The sequence below is a fragment of the Notolepis coatsorum genome (assembly GCF_963971535.1).
Source record: "Notolepis coatsorum genome assembly, chromosome: 7".
NCBI classification, from domain to species: Eukaryota; Metazoa; Chordata; class Actinopteri; order Aulopiformes; family Paralepididae; genus Notolepis; species Notolepis coatsorum.
In genome coordinates, this window is record NC_140171.1 from 106,049,293 (window position 1) to 106,066,593 (window position 17,301).

The window sequence follows — 17,301 nt, forward strand, 5'->3', positions numbered from 1 at the left end:
TTGTCAAGTACTTTGCCTTACCCAAGCGCTCAATAAGATCATCAATCCGAGGGGTTGGATAAGAATCAAACTTTGAAACTGAGTTCAAGTATCGGAAGTCAATACATAACCTTATTGTGCCATCCTTCTTTGGTACCAGGACGATCGGATTGCACCACTCGCTCTTTGAGGCCTCAATGATCCCCAGGGACAACATCAGGTCCACCTCCTTCAGGGAGATCAGGAGTCGCTCTGGTATCCTGTAACTCATACGCCTCACAGGTGTATTCTCATTCAACACAATGTCATGGTCTACTAAATCAGTGAGGCCAGGATTCTCCTGAAACATTTCGGGATCATAAAGGGCTCTCACCTGGGATTGTTGATTCTCTGGAAGATGGCTCAAGTCAGGGAGGGAGGAGGTTGGTACAGGCAGATACTGTTCATTGACATCCTCTTCATCCTCCACCCTCCTGATCAGCAACACCCCTTTCACAGATCTTGGCATCCATTCCTTGAGAAGGTTCACATGTAAAACTCTAGTAGAGCGTCCCTTCCCAGGGGTAGAAACCTTGTAAGTGGTAGGACCCAACCTCCTCTTTACTTTAAAGGGTCCTTGCCACTTAGCCAACAACTTGCTCTCTTCAGTGGGAAGCATCACCAACACTTCTTGGCCAGGATCAAAACTCCTTCCCTGGGCTGACTGATCATACCAGGCCTTCTGGTGCTGTTGTGCTTCCGACATGTGTTCCTGTGCCAGAGAACTCATCCTCTCCAACTTGTCTCTCATCTGGACAATATAGGAAACAACATTAATGGGCTCATCACTCCCTCTGTCTCCCTCCCATATCTCTTTAAGCAGGGTCATAGGCCCCCTTACCTCATGACCATAGAGCATTTCAAAGGGTGAGAAACCAATGGAGGCCTGGGGGACTTCTCGGTAGGCAAAGAGGATGTAGGGAAGCCATTGGTCCCAGTCAGAGCCAGTGTCATCCACACACTTACAAAGCTTCTGCTTAAGGGTCTGATTGAATCTCTCGGTTAACCCATCCATTTGTGGATGATAGGGTGTGGTTCGCAGGCTTCTGATACCCAGCAGTTTGTATACTTCCTTCAGCAATTTGAACATGAAGTTGGTTCCCTGGTCAGTAAGTATCTCTCTGGGGAATCCTACTCTAGAGAAAAACTGTACCAGGCAGAAAGCAACAGACTTAGCTTTGATTGATTTTAGAGGAAAGACTTCAGGTTGGACTCTTATATTATATTATTACTTGTATTATGCACGTCGTTGCGGGCGAGACCCCCCGCATTTCACTGTATACCTGTATGCCGTGACAAATAAAACTCTTGTATCTTGTATCTTGTATCTTGTAGGGTATTTCGTGGCATAATCAGTGATCACAAGCATGAAACGATTCCCTGACTTGCTTCTCTCTACAGGGCCAACAAGGGCAACCGAACAACAAAAATATGCCAGTGAGGGAATATGGTACGAAGCTCTTTCCAACGCGTGGTGCTTGTTGATAGTAAATCAGGTCTTCTCGTTGAGTGCATTTAAAAGTTTTATTTTAGCTTGCAGAGTGGAAAAAGCAAAGCATAACATAAACTCAGTGTTTAAACTGTAACCTAAACAAATGACTAGTGTTGCAAAATAAACCTGAAAAATAACTCAAAACAACTGAAAACAAACAAAACACGCACAGTTGAAAAACTGTGTGGCTTCCCTGTGACGGTTCCCCAATTCCCTCCCACTGCGCACCTGTGACACACATCTAAATAGGCTGTGCCCAAGATCATCTGAGCCCCGCCTAGGCCCACTGCCCAGCTAATTAGTCAATAATCTCAAGACACCTTCACAATAACACAGCACCTTCATACAATAAAGTAACCACGGTAAGATCATCAAATTGGCTACAACAATGTCAATGTCCATTCCAAGATGGTCAAACAGAGTACTAATAATAGGCAGAGGTTGGAGGGGAGCTCTGGGGGGGCCCTTGGGTGAGGTATTTTGACATTGAGGGCAACTCCTACAGAACTGGGCAACATCTGCACATAAGCCGGGCCAATGGAAATTGCGTTGAATCCGAGCAATGTTTTTATGTTTTCCTAGGTGGATGACATAACTCCCTTCCATGGTATTGTCTGGCTTAGTCCCTGTCCTTTCCTGCTCGCTGGCCTTTTGGAAACAGGGGACCAGGCTTGGGTCATCCTGCTGCATCTGAACCACATTGGTAGGGAGATTAAAACCCAAAGGCAGTTCAGGTGTTGGTTCAACATGTGGATCTACAACTGTGCCCTTAAACTTCACCACCATACTGGGTGGTACAAACTGCCTGTGCACTAGGGTCTGGGTGCTGCCAGTGTCAATAAGGCCCCTGAGCTCCCGGCCATAAATATCAACAAGGATCTCTCTCATTTGATCAACTCTATACTCAGGCCCCAATCTATGCCTCGGCACAAAACATGTCTGGGTGAGCTTGACTGAACTCTTCGGGCACCTTGGTTTGGTATCGCCTTCCTGCCCACATAGATAACAAATGATCCTTTTTCCATATGTTGAAAGGGGTGTATTCATTGGCTGGTTCTCCTTTACAGGAGGCTTACTTGGTGTTGTGCTAGAAAGACCAAGGCATTCTGTTGTCCTTGCCTGTCTTCCAGGAATCTTGGCTCCATGGCTGGTCTTTCCCTCGGGCCGCCACAAATAGCCAGTGCTGCAGCCTCGACCGCAGTTCTGGGGTCATGCTCCTTGACCCACACCTGAAGCTCAGGAGACTACATGTTCAGATATTGTTCAAGGATTACAAGTTCACTAATCTCTTCGATACTTTTACCCTTAGGCTGGACCCACTTCCAATAAAGCTCTTTCAATCGCACAGCTCCTTGGGTAGAACAGTCTCTGTCTCAGCTGATCTCCTGAGCTGAGGTCTGAGCTTGTGCCACAAGATGACTCAACTACATACATACTCGTCCATCCTTTTCTGCTTCTTCCTTTGGCTGGTATTATGTACCTCAATCCAGGGCTGTACGCTAAGCTTTTTCACTAGGGGCACACAAATATTTTTTAGGGGCACATTTTTTAATAACAATTTTACCATTATTAAAAAAATATGTTCCTCCTGCCTCATTACTGTGGTCCTTTTATTTAACATTTAAGTGCGTTTGTTTTCAGGTTTGTATCTTTTATAATGAACCAACCGAGAAAGTGTGTAAATCACTAATAGAACAAAAACAACAAACTGTATGTGTGTGTGTGTGTGTGCGCGCGCTTGTGTAGTGCTCCTTGAATGAGATCACCACAACACACACACACCATTGCATTAATCAGGAGGACAAGAAACTCTGCATACATTTGTTTCACAATAAAAAGTGCTTTAGAAATCAAATGAATTATTATTGTAAATAACCCCATGAAAGGTTTATTATTTGTATGGGTAATTACCTGCTTCATATTTGTGATGTTACTGGTTTCAGGGTGTGCCTAAAGTGATCAATGTGTTGGGCCGTTTATAGAGATCTATGCCAATTAATGTTTATGTATATCCGGGACTTTTTTTAGTAAGAATTGAGAGGTATTTGTATATGTGACCTTTATTTTGAAAACCGTGTTGCGACGCAACCTTATTTACATTTGCGCTTTTGACAGTGAAATGTTCAGTCCAACTTAGCTCGAAGGAAAGACTAATCAAAAAGGTTTAATTGACCCGTATGAGGCTCTTACGGTAGGACTTTGATTGTTTATAGAAGTGGAATGTAATACTATGCTAAACGAGAAATAAACAGTTTGTGACAGCCAGTAAAGTTGCAAGCCACTTTCATTTCATATACGGGGACACCGTGACAATTATTAGTATTATCTTATTTGCATATTGTCTCATTATTAGATAGATAGATAGGTTGATATTTTATAAATTTAAGTAGACAGTATTTCACGTCCTAATAGTGGGCTACTACTACTCACCTAATGGCTGAACCTGAACGTTAGAAGTGTCCGTGTCCCCGTCAATCAATCATCACATCATCACGTCAATCATCATCATCTTATCATCTCTCCACATCGGACGTGGTTGTCATAAGATGGACTGATATCCACTCCGTTGTTCTTGCAGAGCAAAATTTGTATCTTAAATGTATTGAAATTAGGTGCTTCTTTGGCGATGCAATAGTCCATATTGAAAGGAAGAGAGGCCACATTCAGTTTCGTTTTGCTAGGAATTATGGGATTTGGTGTTGGATGTATAGACTACGCAGATAGGGACATGGTCTTTAATCGCACGATAGACTACAAGTACCAAGTATATAGCGTGACCTAGATTCACTCCACACGCAAATCTTTTTTTTCACTCAGGCTATCTGTGATCGCAGTAAGTTCATTCATTGCCGACAGATTCTTTCATAGCACCACGACATTGTGTCGCACTGACAGCTCGCGTGAGTGGCGTCATCACACGCCTTGGATAATTTAGGAGTGAAATGCGAATGCAAGGCTTGAAAGCACTACTCGCAAGCCCGCCCCCAGATAATATTTACCAATCGCAACGGCCAATTAAAGGGGCAATTCGCGATCATATCATCGCAGTGTACAGGCCTGCCTCAATCCCAAGGCCATTACATATGGCCTTCGTCCTGTCATACATGTCCACTGCCATCTCTGAGGTGCGATAACCTTTGAGTGTGTCCTGCATTGTGCTTTTAAATAGTACAGATAGGTGCACTTTAACGCAGCAGCACCTGGAGACATCCATACCTGTAACTGAGGGGTACAATTCCCTGACTGTATTACTAGATATGATACTTACTACCACTACCTTTGTACTTAATATTCGGCCACCCAGTACTCGGCATAAATATATTATGATGAACACTGTCACGTAGATGAAACGGATCCAACACAAATGTACGAATTAGAAATAGGTCTTTATTTCTACACAGCGATGGTGTGTAGAGCAAGCACTTAATCAAATCAATCACATTTATGAATGGGAATTAGTATGCACTTTTATGGCAAGAGTACTCGTCGGTATATCAATAGAGAATGTCCAATCTCTGAAGGCGCAGGTGGTACATACACGACCTGGAATAGTTAAGGAATAACAGCAATGATACTTTAATGATTATAGACTGGACACACTAGGGGGGGTTAATCCGGTCGCTTGTAAGCCGACAGGAGTAGGAAGGGGGGGGGGGTAGAGTCCGGCTGCCTCATCCGGCCAAGGGTATCCCAGGTGAACCCACTGTAGTGCCGTTCAATGCGCCGGCGATCCTTGGACCACAGATGAAAGCAGGTGGACTCTCTGTGAGCCGGCTCTCTCCGGTCCACGGGGGAGAGACGTGAAGCGACCTCGTCTTGCAGAGCGTCTCCTCACCTTGCGTCCTCTCCAGGGGGGGGGGGGTTCCAACACACGGCAGTGTCGGGGGTCTTTATCCATGGAATAATCAACGTATACAAAGCATAATCCGTGCCTGGGAAGGCGGGCTGTCGTCGGTAGAATAATCCGGTATACAGGTCCACTCGCTCGTCGGCTCTGGGGCTCCTCGGGTGCAATCTCACATGGGGTCGATCATCCTGGATAAACAGCCAGTTCTCTGCCCGAAACGATGGGGTACTGACTACGGTAGTATTCTCACCGCACGAAGCACTATATATTAACAGACTATTATTAGCTTAATAGACTACGTCCAACTCGACGATATAGTGCCAAATATGACTATTCAAATATTAATATACACGATGTCTCAATACCGACGGTAGGCCGAACTTGGCCTTACTCCCACACGTGGCGTCGCGGGGAGGCTTTACGTCTGTCACTCTATTGGAGGGTAAGAAACTGGACTGAAAAGGGAAGTCCTACTTTAGTAGCGCAGTATATATACGCACTATGAACAAATAGTCCCTGTTGTGAAGGGCCGGATTAAACCGAATATATATATTTATTATATATATATATTTAATTGTATTTGTATATTCTCTAATATTCCTTGATATCCCTTGCATATTCCTTGTACAATATGCATTGAATATCCATTCTAGCCTACTGAACATCCCATAATAGTCTCCATTCTACTATTGGTCGAGACCTTGGTGCCAGGCTGCCATACCCCCCAGACCCAGTTCAAACGTACCGCTCAACATGTACGAACAAGTCCTAGTTCCGCGTAGGAATCTGGCTACCGCACCACTAACGGTACTATTTGTTCATAGTGCGTATATATACTGCGCTACTAAAGTAGGACTTCCTTTTCAGTCCAGTTTCTTACCCTCCAATAGAGTGACAGACGTAAAGCCTCCCCGCGACGCCACGTGTGGGAGTAAGGCCAAGTTCGGCCTACCATCGGTATTGAGACATCGTGTATATTAATATTTGAATAGTCATATTTGGCACTATATCGTCGAGTTGGACGTAGTCTATTAAGCTAATAATAGTCTGTTAATATATAGTGCTTCGTGCGGTGAGAATACTACCGTAGTCAGTACCCCATCGTTTCGGGCAGAGAACTGGCTGTTTATCCAGGATGATCGACCCCATGTGAGATTGCACCCGAGGAGCCCCAGAGCCGACGAGCGAGTGGACCTGTATACCGGATTATTCTACCGACGACAGCCCGCCTTCCCAGGCACGGATTATGCTTTGTATACGTTGATTATTCCATGGATAAAGACCCCCGACACTGCCGTGTGTTGGAACCCCCCCCCCCCCTGGAGAGGACGCAAGGTGAGGAGACGCTCTGCAAGACGAGGTCGCTTCACGTCTCTCCCCCGTGGACCGGAGAGAGCCGGCTCACAGAGAGTCCACCTGCTTTCATCTGTGGTCCAAGGATCGCCGGCGCATTGAACGGCACTACAGTGGGTTCACCTGGGATACCCTTGGCCGGATGAGGCAGCCGGACTCTACCCCCCCCCCCTTCCTACTCCTGTCGGCTTACAAGCGACCGGATTAACCCCCCCTAGTGTATCCAGTCTATAATCATTAAAGTATCATTGCTGTTATTCCTTAACTATTCCAGGTCGTATATGTACCACCTGCGCCTTCAGAGATTGGACATTCTCTATTGATATACCGACGAATACTCTTGCCATAAAAGTGCATACTAATTCCCATTCATAAATGTGATTGATTTGATTAAGTGCTTGCTCTACACACCATCGCTGTGTAGAAATAAAGACCTATTTCTAATTCGTACATTTGTGTTGGATCCGTTTCATCTACGTGACAGTGTTCATCATAATATATTTATGCCGAGTACTGGGTGGCCGAATATTAAGTACAAAGGTAGTGGTAGTAAGTATCATATCTAGTAATACAGTCAGGGAATTGTACCCCTCAGTTACAATTGGTCCTTCGAGCCGGAGGGTAATTAGTGTAATATTAATATAGTGTTATTAATATTGAAATGGCCTATGATGAACACTCCACGAAACGATCCTCCTAACCAACACCCGCAGCGCGAACTACGGCTCCCTCAGTACTTAGAGGCTTACGCTGTCAGTCAACAACCTAGTCTTCTACTAACAGTAAACGCGGTAAAACTAGAAAGTAAAAGTATGTCTAACCCCAACGCCCAGACTACCCCGACCATAGAGGCCCCTACGGGTTCTAATGTAACTGACCAAGTTCACGGTGGGGACCAGTGGGAACCAGACATGACTTCACACCCCGCCAGTACTGAAGAAGTAGTCCCCGATGAGTCCCGGGAGGAATACAACGCTACCGAGAGAGAACTCGGCACGGAAGAAGACGGGGAGAGCACCGTGGAGATAGAGCTCCAAGGCTCCGCAAGGAGTACCCCGAGGGAAGGCTCCCCTATACAACCGCCTTCTCCCAGCGAGGCAGAGAGGACCCTACAGCAGGCCTTCCTCATCAGCCTGAATGCCGCTGCTGAACGCGACCGACTGCAGATCCAGCAGCGGAGCGAAGAAGAGCATATACGTCTAGAAATAAGACGCATTCAGAGGGAAGAGAATGTGGCCCGAGACCGAGCAGACAGCCAGCGAGCAGCTGCTGGTGCTCTACGGGACGCAGAGCGCGACAGACAGCAAGCGCAACTAATAGAACAGCTGATCAGACGGACAACACCCTCTCCCTCCGCCAGAGGCTCCAGGAACTCGTCTAGACACACCTCCAGGGCGGCATCCCCTAGCCGAGTAAACAACCCTGAACTTGACCAACAGACGAGGTCTATACCCCCCACAGACCACCTCCCCCCACCGGTCCAAGCGAGACCTAGCAACCGGGAAGGAGCAGCATATCCTGTGGAGAGGCTAAACCAGAGACTACAAGCCCTGGATGACCTAACTGAAGACGAAGAGGAAGAGGAGGAGAACCACGCCCGACGACAGCACAGTACTCTACCGGACCAGGAGGTCCGGTACAGCCCAGGCTATACTCCCGCGGAGCTGCGCTACAGACCCCCGACTCTATACCCGGGTGAGCACGACGCACGACCCGCACCGAGGAACAGCACCTGGACAAGCGGGCCATGGTACACTGCCGGTACCAGCCCATACCAAGGAGCGGGAGGAGACTCGCCTAGGAGGCCTCTCCCCCAACGCTCGCCGATGTATCCACAGTCAGCGTCATACATTGGCACGCCTATGGTACCCGACTTCACCCAAGAGAACCGGGCCCAGTATACAGAACTCCGCATGTGTCTGGAGACCATGTTGGTGGATGTATTGGATGAACGCCATAAATACGCCATCCTACTGAAGCACTTAAAGGTACCCCGCGCACATAATATAGCGCTCGCCTACGCGACTTCCACCACCCCATACACAGCAGCGCTGGTAGCATTGGACCAGAGGTATGGGCGCATATGGGATTACGTGATCCAGGAGATCCGACACATCGACCGCTTACCCCCAGCAATAGACAATCGAGCACTGGACGACCTGTCCATCAGAGTGCAGTCCCTGGTAGGGATGTTGGGAGCGCAGAGAGAGAAGGGGAGGCATGAACTTTACGCCAACTCAAATGTGGAAAGGATCTTGGAGAAGCTGCCGCCCACTCGACAGGAGCGTTTTAGGCGGCAGAGAGACCACCGAGACCCGAATGGCCCCGAACCGAACCTCCTCGATCTAGCAGACTTCCTGGCGAGAGAAGTCAGCAGCCTACGGCTAGATACATTCGGACGGAGCACCCCTGGCTCCAGAGAAGGAACCAGACGACTAAATGATGGAAGAAGATCGGTGACTGTGATGCACCAATCGGAGTCAGTACCGAGCAGCAGGAGCCACAGTACCCCCTCCAGAACGGAGAAGTGGAAGATAGTGTGCCCCTACTGTGAGAAAGAACACTGGCTAGCGCAATGTGACTCCTTCCCCAAGCTGAACGCGGAGGAAGCAAGTCAATGGATAAAGTCCAACAAGCGCTGTTTTCGCTGTGCGCGCTCACACATGGCAGCCGAATGCCGCTTAAAGAAAAGGTGCACCAAGTGCGATGGAGCCCATCTGGACATACTTCACGACAGTAACAGACGGCGCCCTTCACCCGCACCATCCAGCAGCAAAGCGAGCGTCATGTACATCGATCCCGCCAGCAGCAGTGGAGCCCGAGTACTCCTAAAAGTAGTGCGTGTGACACTAAGCTACCAGAATAAAGTCCTGGACACTTACGCCGTCCTCGATGACGGGTCAGAGAAGACCCTTCTGCTCGCCTCCGCTGCGGCCCAGCTAGGGCTGCGGGGAAGCGAAACCCAAATGACAATTCGGACAATAAGACGAGATTTGAAGACGATAAAGGGCGAGAATGTCTCATTCTCTATCGCAGCAAGCGGCCAGCCTGAGCGACGGTACCAGATTACAGACGCTTTCACCAGCCAAGAAATAGGACTGTCGCGGTACACATACCCCGTCGCCAAGCTGATGGAGAAATATGTACATCTGCGCAAGTTACCGATCCCGCTCATAGACAATGCTATGCCGACCCTGTTGATAGGCTCCGACCATGCAGACCTCATTGTCCCGATAGACCGGGTTCATACCGGACCCCGAGGCTGTCCTGCAGCAGTCGAGACCCGTTTGGGATGGACTCTCCAAGGCCCGCTCGCCAAATCTCTCAACCGAAGTACAGCCACTAGATGTCTCCACTCCCGAGTCACAGAGGGAGAAACCGCACTCCTGCAACACGTAGAGCGGTTATGGACCTTGGAACAAATGCCCTTTAAGAACGGAAAGAAAGACATTCGCTCTAAAGATGACATTTACGCCATTCACCTCCTCGAGACAGGGACCAAGAGAGTCCCGGTCAACGGCGTGTTGAGATACGCCACGCCACTCCTGCGGCGAGAAGGAATGCCTACTTTCCACGCCAAGACAGATGCCACAGAACGGTACCTGCTGAACACGGAGCGGCGCTTAGCCAAGAACCCCGCCCAAGAGAGTGTATACCGCGCTGAGATTGAGAAGCTCATCACAGCGGGACACGTCACAAAGATGGACATTAAAGAGGCTGACCAGACCACTGAATCGTGGTACGTGCCTCACCACAAGGTCCATCACAACGGTAAAGACCGCATAGTATTTAACTGCAGCTACCAGATCGGATCCCAAAATCTGAATAAAGAGTTACTGCCCGGTCCCACACTCGGCCCCTCCCTACTCGGCGTTCTACTCCGCTTCCGCCAGGAAAAGGTGGCCATCAGCGGGGACATTAAAGGAATGTTCCTGCAGGTGAGATTAGTAGAGGAGGACAAGCCCCTGTTACGGTTCCTATGGAGAGAGAAGCCAGGAGATGAGCACCCAGCCATCTACCAATGGGAAGTCCTCCCCTTCGGAACGACGTGCAGCCCCTGCTGTGCTACATTTGCACTACAGAAACATGTAGCAGAGGACCCAGCAGCGGACGAAGAGGTCCGACACAGCGTAAAGAACAGCTTCTACGTAGACAACTGTCTACAAAGCCTTTCAACCCAGGAAGAAGCCGAGGCTCTCCTGATTAAACTCCGCGCCTCATTGATCAAAGGCGGCTTTGATCTCAGGCAGTGGGCCAGCAGCGATCCGCAAGTACTGCGCAGCCTCTCCTCCGAGGACAAGGCAGCCAGCAGCGAGACCTGGATGGCTACAATCCCGGGAGAAGCCCAGGAGATGACCCTGGGATTGGTGTGGCGATTCAAAACAGATTCGCTTCACTACAGACACAAGCCCCTGACTACGGAGCAGGGAAGGCCGGCGGCGGCGCCGACCACCAGACGGAGTGTGTACACAACACTCGCCCGACAATATGACCCGCTAGGATGTATTCTACCGTACACCACCAGGGCAAAAATGATTGTACGAGCATTGTGGGACAAGGACCAGGGCTGGGACGACCCCATTCCCGCACACCTTGCATCCACCTGGAGAGAGTGGGAGATGGAGCTCCACTCACTCCCAGGCGTTAATATGCGCCGAAGCTACTTCCCACCCACGGTGAGGCCAGAGACATGTAAAATGGACTTACACGTCTTCAGTGACGCCTCAGAGGTCGCATACGGATCAGTAGCCTACTTGCGGGCCCAAGAAAAGGGGGGAGAGATCTACACAGCATTTGTCCTCGCCCGCTCGAGAATAGCCCCACGCAAGCAACAATCTATCCCACGTCTAGAGCTCTGCGCAGCCCTAGCCGGAGCGCACCTAGCCACGCTCATCCAACGTGAGCTCACCATACCGGTGTCTAGAACAATCCTGTGGTCAGATTCCACGACAGTACTCGCCTGGATCCAATCGGACTCATGCAAGTACAAAGTCTTCGTGGGAGTCAGAGTCACCGAGATTCAAGACTTAACCGAAGAGTTAACCGGAGAAACAGAGTGGCGCTACGTTGATACAAAACAGAACCCAGCTGACGTCATCACCCGGGGGATGCCCCTGGATGACCTCACCCGTCGCAATGTCTACAGTGACGGCCCAGCATTCCTAAAGCTCCCGGAAGGAGAGTGGCCCACGCCTATCCCGAGGAAAGCCAGTCAGGAGGAGGCTGAGAATAAGAAGCCTGTGTTCTGTGGATTGAGCACTGTTATCTCCGCAGACCCCAACACACTCCTGATGGGGCGGCTAGATCCTGCATTACCCCAGACAATGTACCGGCCTGAAGAAGCGAACGGCCGACGAATGTGGAGGTACAGCCAAGTATTAGCCGACAAGTTTTGGAGCAGTTTCCTACTGCACTACCTACCGTCTCTACAGACCCGCCAGAAGTGGGTAAAGGAGAGAGACAATTTGACAGAAGGAACAGTCGTCATGATTATTGATCAATCACTGCCCAGAGCTATGTGGCCGGCCGGCCGCGTAAGCAAAGTGATCACCGGTGCCGACGGCAAGGTCCGAGCAGCTGAAGTGCTTGTCCAGGGTCGCACTTACACCCGTCCCGTGGCGAGGCTCATAGAACTGCCCCGACTCCCAGACACAATCGATGATGACCATGACCCTATAACCCTATGACTTTGTGAAGTTGACTGACCCCTACAGCAAACCCTTATGTGTAAATAGACAACGCGATTAATCTGTCTCTGCTTAACTGATTAGGTCTGGGACCAATCAGGGGATGGCTGTTGTGAAGGGCCAGATTAAACCGAATATATATATTTATTATATATATATATTTAATTGTATTTGTATATTCTCTAATATTCCTTGATATCCCTTGCATATTCCTTGTACAATATGCATTGAATATCCATTCTAGCCTACTGAACATCCCATAATAGTCTCCATTCTACTATTGGTCGAGACCTTGGTGCCAGGCTGCCATACCCCCCAGACCCAGTTCAAACGTACCGCTCAACATGTACGAACAAGTCCTAGTTCCGCGTAGGAATCTGGCTACCGCACCACTAACGGTACTATTTGTTCATAGTGCGTATATATACTGCGCTACTAAAGTAGGACTTCCTTTTCAGTCCAGTTTCTTACCCTCCAATAGAGTGACAGACGTAAAGCCTCCCCGCGACGCCACGTGTGGGAGTAAGGCCAAGTTCGGCCTACCATCGGTATTGAGACATCGTGTATATTAATATTTGAATAGTCATATTTGGCACTATATCGTCGAGTTGGACGTAGTCTATTAAGCTAATAATAGTCTGTTAATATATAGTGCTTCGTGCGGTGAGAATACTACCGTAGTCAGTACCCCATCGTTTCGGGCAGAGAACTGGCTGTTTATCCAGGATGATCGACCCCATGTGAGATTGCACCCGAGGAGCCCCAGAGCCGACGAGCGAGTGGACCTGTATACCGGATTATTCTACCGACGACAGCCCGCCTTCCCAGGCACGGATTATGCTTTGTATACGTTGATTATTCCATGGATAAAGACCCCCGACACTGCCGTGTGTTGGACCCCCCCCCCCCCTGGAGAGGACGCAAGGTGAGGAGACGCTCTGCAAGACGAGGTCGCTTCACGTCTCTCCCCCGTGGACCGGAGAGAGCCGGCTCACAGAGAGTCCACCTGCTTTCATCTGTGGTCCAAGGATCGCCGGCGCATTGAACGGCACTACAGTGGGTTCACCTGGGATACCCTTGGCCGGATGAGGCAGCCGGACTCTACCCCCCCCCCCCCTTCCTACTCCTGTCGGCTTACAAGCGACCGGATTAACCCCCCCTAGTGTATCCAGTCTATAATCATTAAAGTATCATTGCTGTTATTCCTTAACTATTCCAGGTCGTATATGTACCACCTGCGCCTTCAGAGATTGGACATTCTCTATTGATATACCGACGAATACTCTTGCCATAAAAGTGCATACTAATTCCCATTCATAAATGTGATTGATTTGATTAAGTGCTTGCTCTACACACCATCGCTGTGTAGAAATAAAGACCTATTTCTAATTCGTACATTTGTGTTGGATCCGTTTCATCTACGTGACAGTGTTCATCATAATATATTTATGCCGAGTACTGGGTGGCCGAATATTAAGTACAAAGGTAGTGGTAGTAAGTATCATATCTAGTAATACAGTCAGGGAATTGTACCCCTCAGTTACAGTCCCATTAGTGGTGCGGTAGCCAGATTCCTACGCGGAACTAGGACTTGTTCGTACATGTTGAGCGGTACGTTTGAACTGGGTCTGGGGGGTATGGCAGCCTGGCACCAAGGTCTCGACCAATAGTAGAATGGAGACTATTATGGGATGTTCCGTAGGCTAGAATGGATATTCAATGCATATTGTACAAGGAATATACAAGGGATATCAAGGAATATTAGAGAATATACAAATACAATTAAATATATATATATAAATAAATATATATATTCGGTTTAATCTGGCCCTTCACAACAGCCACCCCCTGATTGGTCCCAGACCTAATCAGTTAAGCAGAGACAGATTAATCGCGTTGTCTATTTACACATAAGGGTTTGCTGTAGGGGTCAGTCAACTTCACAAAGTCATAGGGTTATAGGGTCATGGTCATCATCGATTGTGTCTGGGAGTCGGGGCAGCTCTATGAGCCTCGCCACGGGACGGGTGCAAGTGCGACCCTGGACAAGCACTTCAGCTGCTCGGACCTTGCCGTCGGCACCGGTGATCACTTTGCTTACGCGGCCGGCCGGCCACATAGCTCTGGGCAGTGATTGATCAATAATCATGACGACTGTTCCTTCTGTCAAATTGTCTCTCTCCTTTACCCACTTCTGGCGGGTCTGTAGAGACGGTAGGTAGTGCAGTAGGAAACTGCTCCAAAACTTGTCGGCTAATACTTGACTGTACCTCCACATTCGTCGGCCGTTCGCTTCTTCAGGCCGGTACATTGTCTGGGGTAATGCAGGATCTAGCCGCCCCATCAGGAGTGTGTTGGGGTCTGCGGAGGCTACGGTGCTCAATCCACAGAACACAGACTTCTTATTTTCCACCTCCTCTGGACTTGCTTCCCTCGGGATAGGCATGGGCCACTGTCCTTCCGGGAGTCTTAGGAATGCAGGGGCCGTCACTGTAAGCATTGTGACGGGTGAGGTCATCTAGGGGCATTCCCCGGGTGATGACGTCAGCTGGGTTCTGTTTTGTATCAACGTAGCGCCACTCTGTTTCTCCGGTTAACTCTTCGGTTAAGTCTTGAATCTCGGTGACTCTGACTCCCACGAAGACTTTGTACTTGCATGAGTCCGATTTGATCCAGGCGAGTACTGTCGTGGAATCTGACCACAGGATTGTTCTAGACACCGGTATGGTGAGCTCACGTTGGATGAGCGTGGCTAGGTGCGCTCCGGCTAGGGCTGCGCAGAGCTCTAGACGTGGGATAGATTGTTGCTTGCGTGGGGCTATTCTCGAGCGGGCGAGGACAAATGCTGTGTAGATCTCTCCCCCCTTTTCTTGGGCCCGCAAGTAGGCTACTGATCCGTATGCGACCTCTGAGGCGTCACTGAAGACGTGTAAGTCCATTTTACATGTCTCTGGCCTCACCGTGGGTGGGAAGTAGCTTCGGCGCATATTAACGCCTGGGAGTGAGTGGAGCTCCATCTCCCACTCTCTCCAGGTGGATGCAAGGTGTGCGGGAATGGGGTCGTCCCAGCCCTGGTCCTTGTCCCACAATGCTCGTACAATCATTTTTGCCCTGGTGGTGTACGGTAGAATACATCCTAGCGGGTCATATTGTCGGGCGAGTGTTGTGTACACACTCCGTCTGGTGGTCGGCGCCGCCGCCGGCCTTCCCTGCTCCGTAGTCAGGGGCTTGTGTCTGTAGTGAAGCGAATCTGTTTTGAATCGCCACACCAATCCCAGGGTCATCTCCTGGGCTTCTCCCGGGATTGTAGCCATCCAGGTCTCGCTGCTGGCTGCCTTGTCCTCGGAGGAGAGGCTGCGCAGTACTTGCGGATCGCTGCTGGCCCACTGCCTGAGATCAAAGCCGCCTTTGATCAATGAGGCGCGGAGTTTAATCAGGAGAGCCTCGGCTTCTTCCTGGGTTGAAAGGCTTTGTAGACAGTTGTCTACGTAGAAGCTGTTCTTTACGCTGTGTCGGACCTCTTCGTCCGCTGCTGGGTCCTCTGCTACATGTTTCTGTAGTGCAAATGTAGCACAGCAGGGGCTGCACGTCGTTCCGAAGGGGAGGACTTCCCATTGGTAGATGGCTGGGTGCTCATCTCCTGGCTTCTCTCTCCATAGGAACCGTAACAGGGGCTTGTCCTCCTCTACTAATCTCACCTGCAGGAACATTCCTTTAATGTCCCCGCTGATGGCCACCTTTTCCTGGCGGAAGCGGAGTAGAACGCCGAGTAGGGAGGGGCCGAGTGTGGGACCGGGCAGTAACTCTTTATTCAGATTTTGGGATCCGATCTGGTAGCTGCAGTTAAATACTATGCGGTCTTTACCGTTGTGATGGACCTTGTGGTGAGGCACGTACCACGATTCAGTGGTCTGGTCAGCCTCTTTAATGTCCATCTTTGTGACGTGTCCCGCTGTGATGAGCTTCTCAATCTCAGCGCGGTATACACTCTCTTGGGCGGGGTTCTTGGCTAAGCGCCGCTCCGTGTTCAGCAGGTACCGTTCTGTGGCGTCTGTCTTGGCGTGGAAAGTAGGCATTCCTTCTCGCCGCAGGAGTGGCGCGGCGTATCTCAACACGCCGTTGACCGGGACTCTCTTGGTCCCTGTCTCGAGGAGGTGAATGGCGTAAATGTCATCTTTAGAGCGAATGTCTTTCCTTCCGTTCTTAAAGGGCATTTGTTCCAAGGTCCATTGCCGCTCTACGTGTTGCAGGAGTGCGGTTTCTCCCTCCGTGACTCGGGAGTGGAGACATCTAGTGGCTGTACTTCGGTTGAGAGATTTGGCGAGCGGGCCTTGGAGAGTCCATCCCAAACGGGTCTCGACTGCTGCAGGACAGCCTCGGGGTCCGGTATGAACCCGGTCTATCGGGACAATGAGGTCTGCATGGTCGGAGCCTATCAACAGGGTCGGCATAGCATTGTCTATGAGCGGGATCGGTAACTTGCGCAGATGTGCATATTTCTCCATCAGCTTGGCGACGGGGTATGTGTACCGCGACAGTCCTATTTCTTGGCTGGTGAAAGCGTCTGTAATCTGGTACCGTCGCTCAGGCTGGCCGCTTGCTGCGATAGAGAATGAGACATTCTCGCCCTTTATCGTCTTCAAATCTCGTCTTATTGTCCGAATTGTCATTTGGGTTTCGCTTCCCCGCAGCCCTAGCTGGGCCGCAGCGGAGGCGAGCAGAAGGGTCTTCTCTGACCCGTCATCGAGGACGGCGTAAGTGTCCAGGACTTTATTCTGGTAGCTTAGTGTCACACGCACTACTTTTAGGAGTACTCGGGCTCCACTGCTGCTGGCGGGATCGATGTACATGACGCTCGCTTTGCTGCTGGATGGTGCGGGTGAAGGGCGCCATCTGTTACTGTC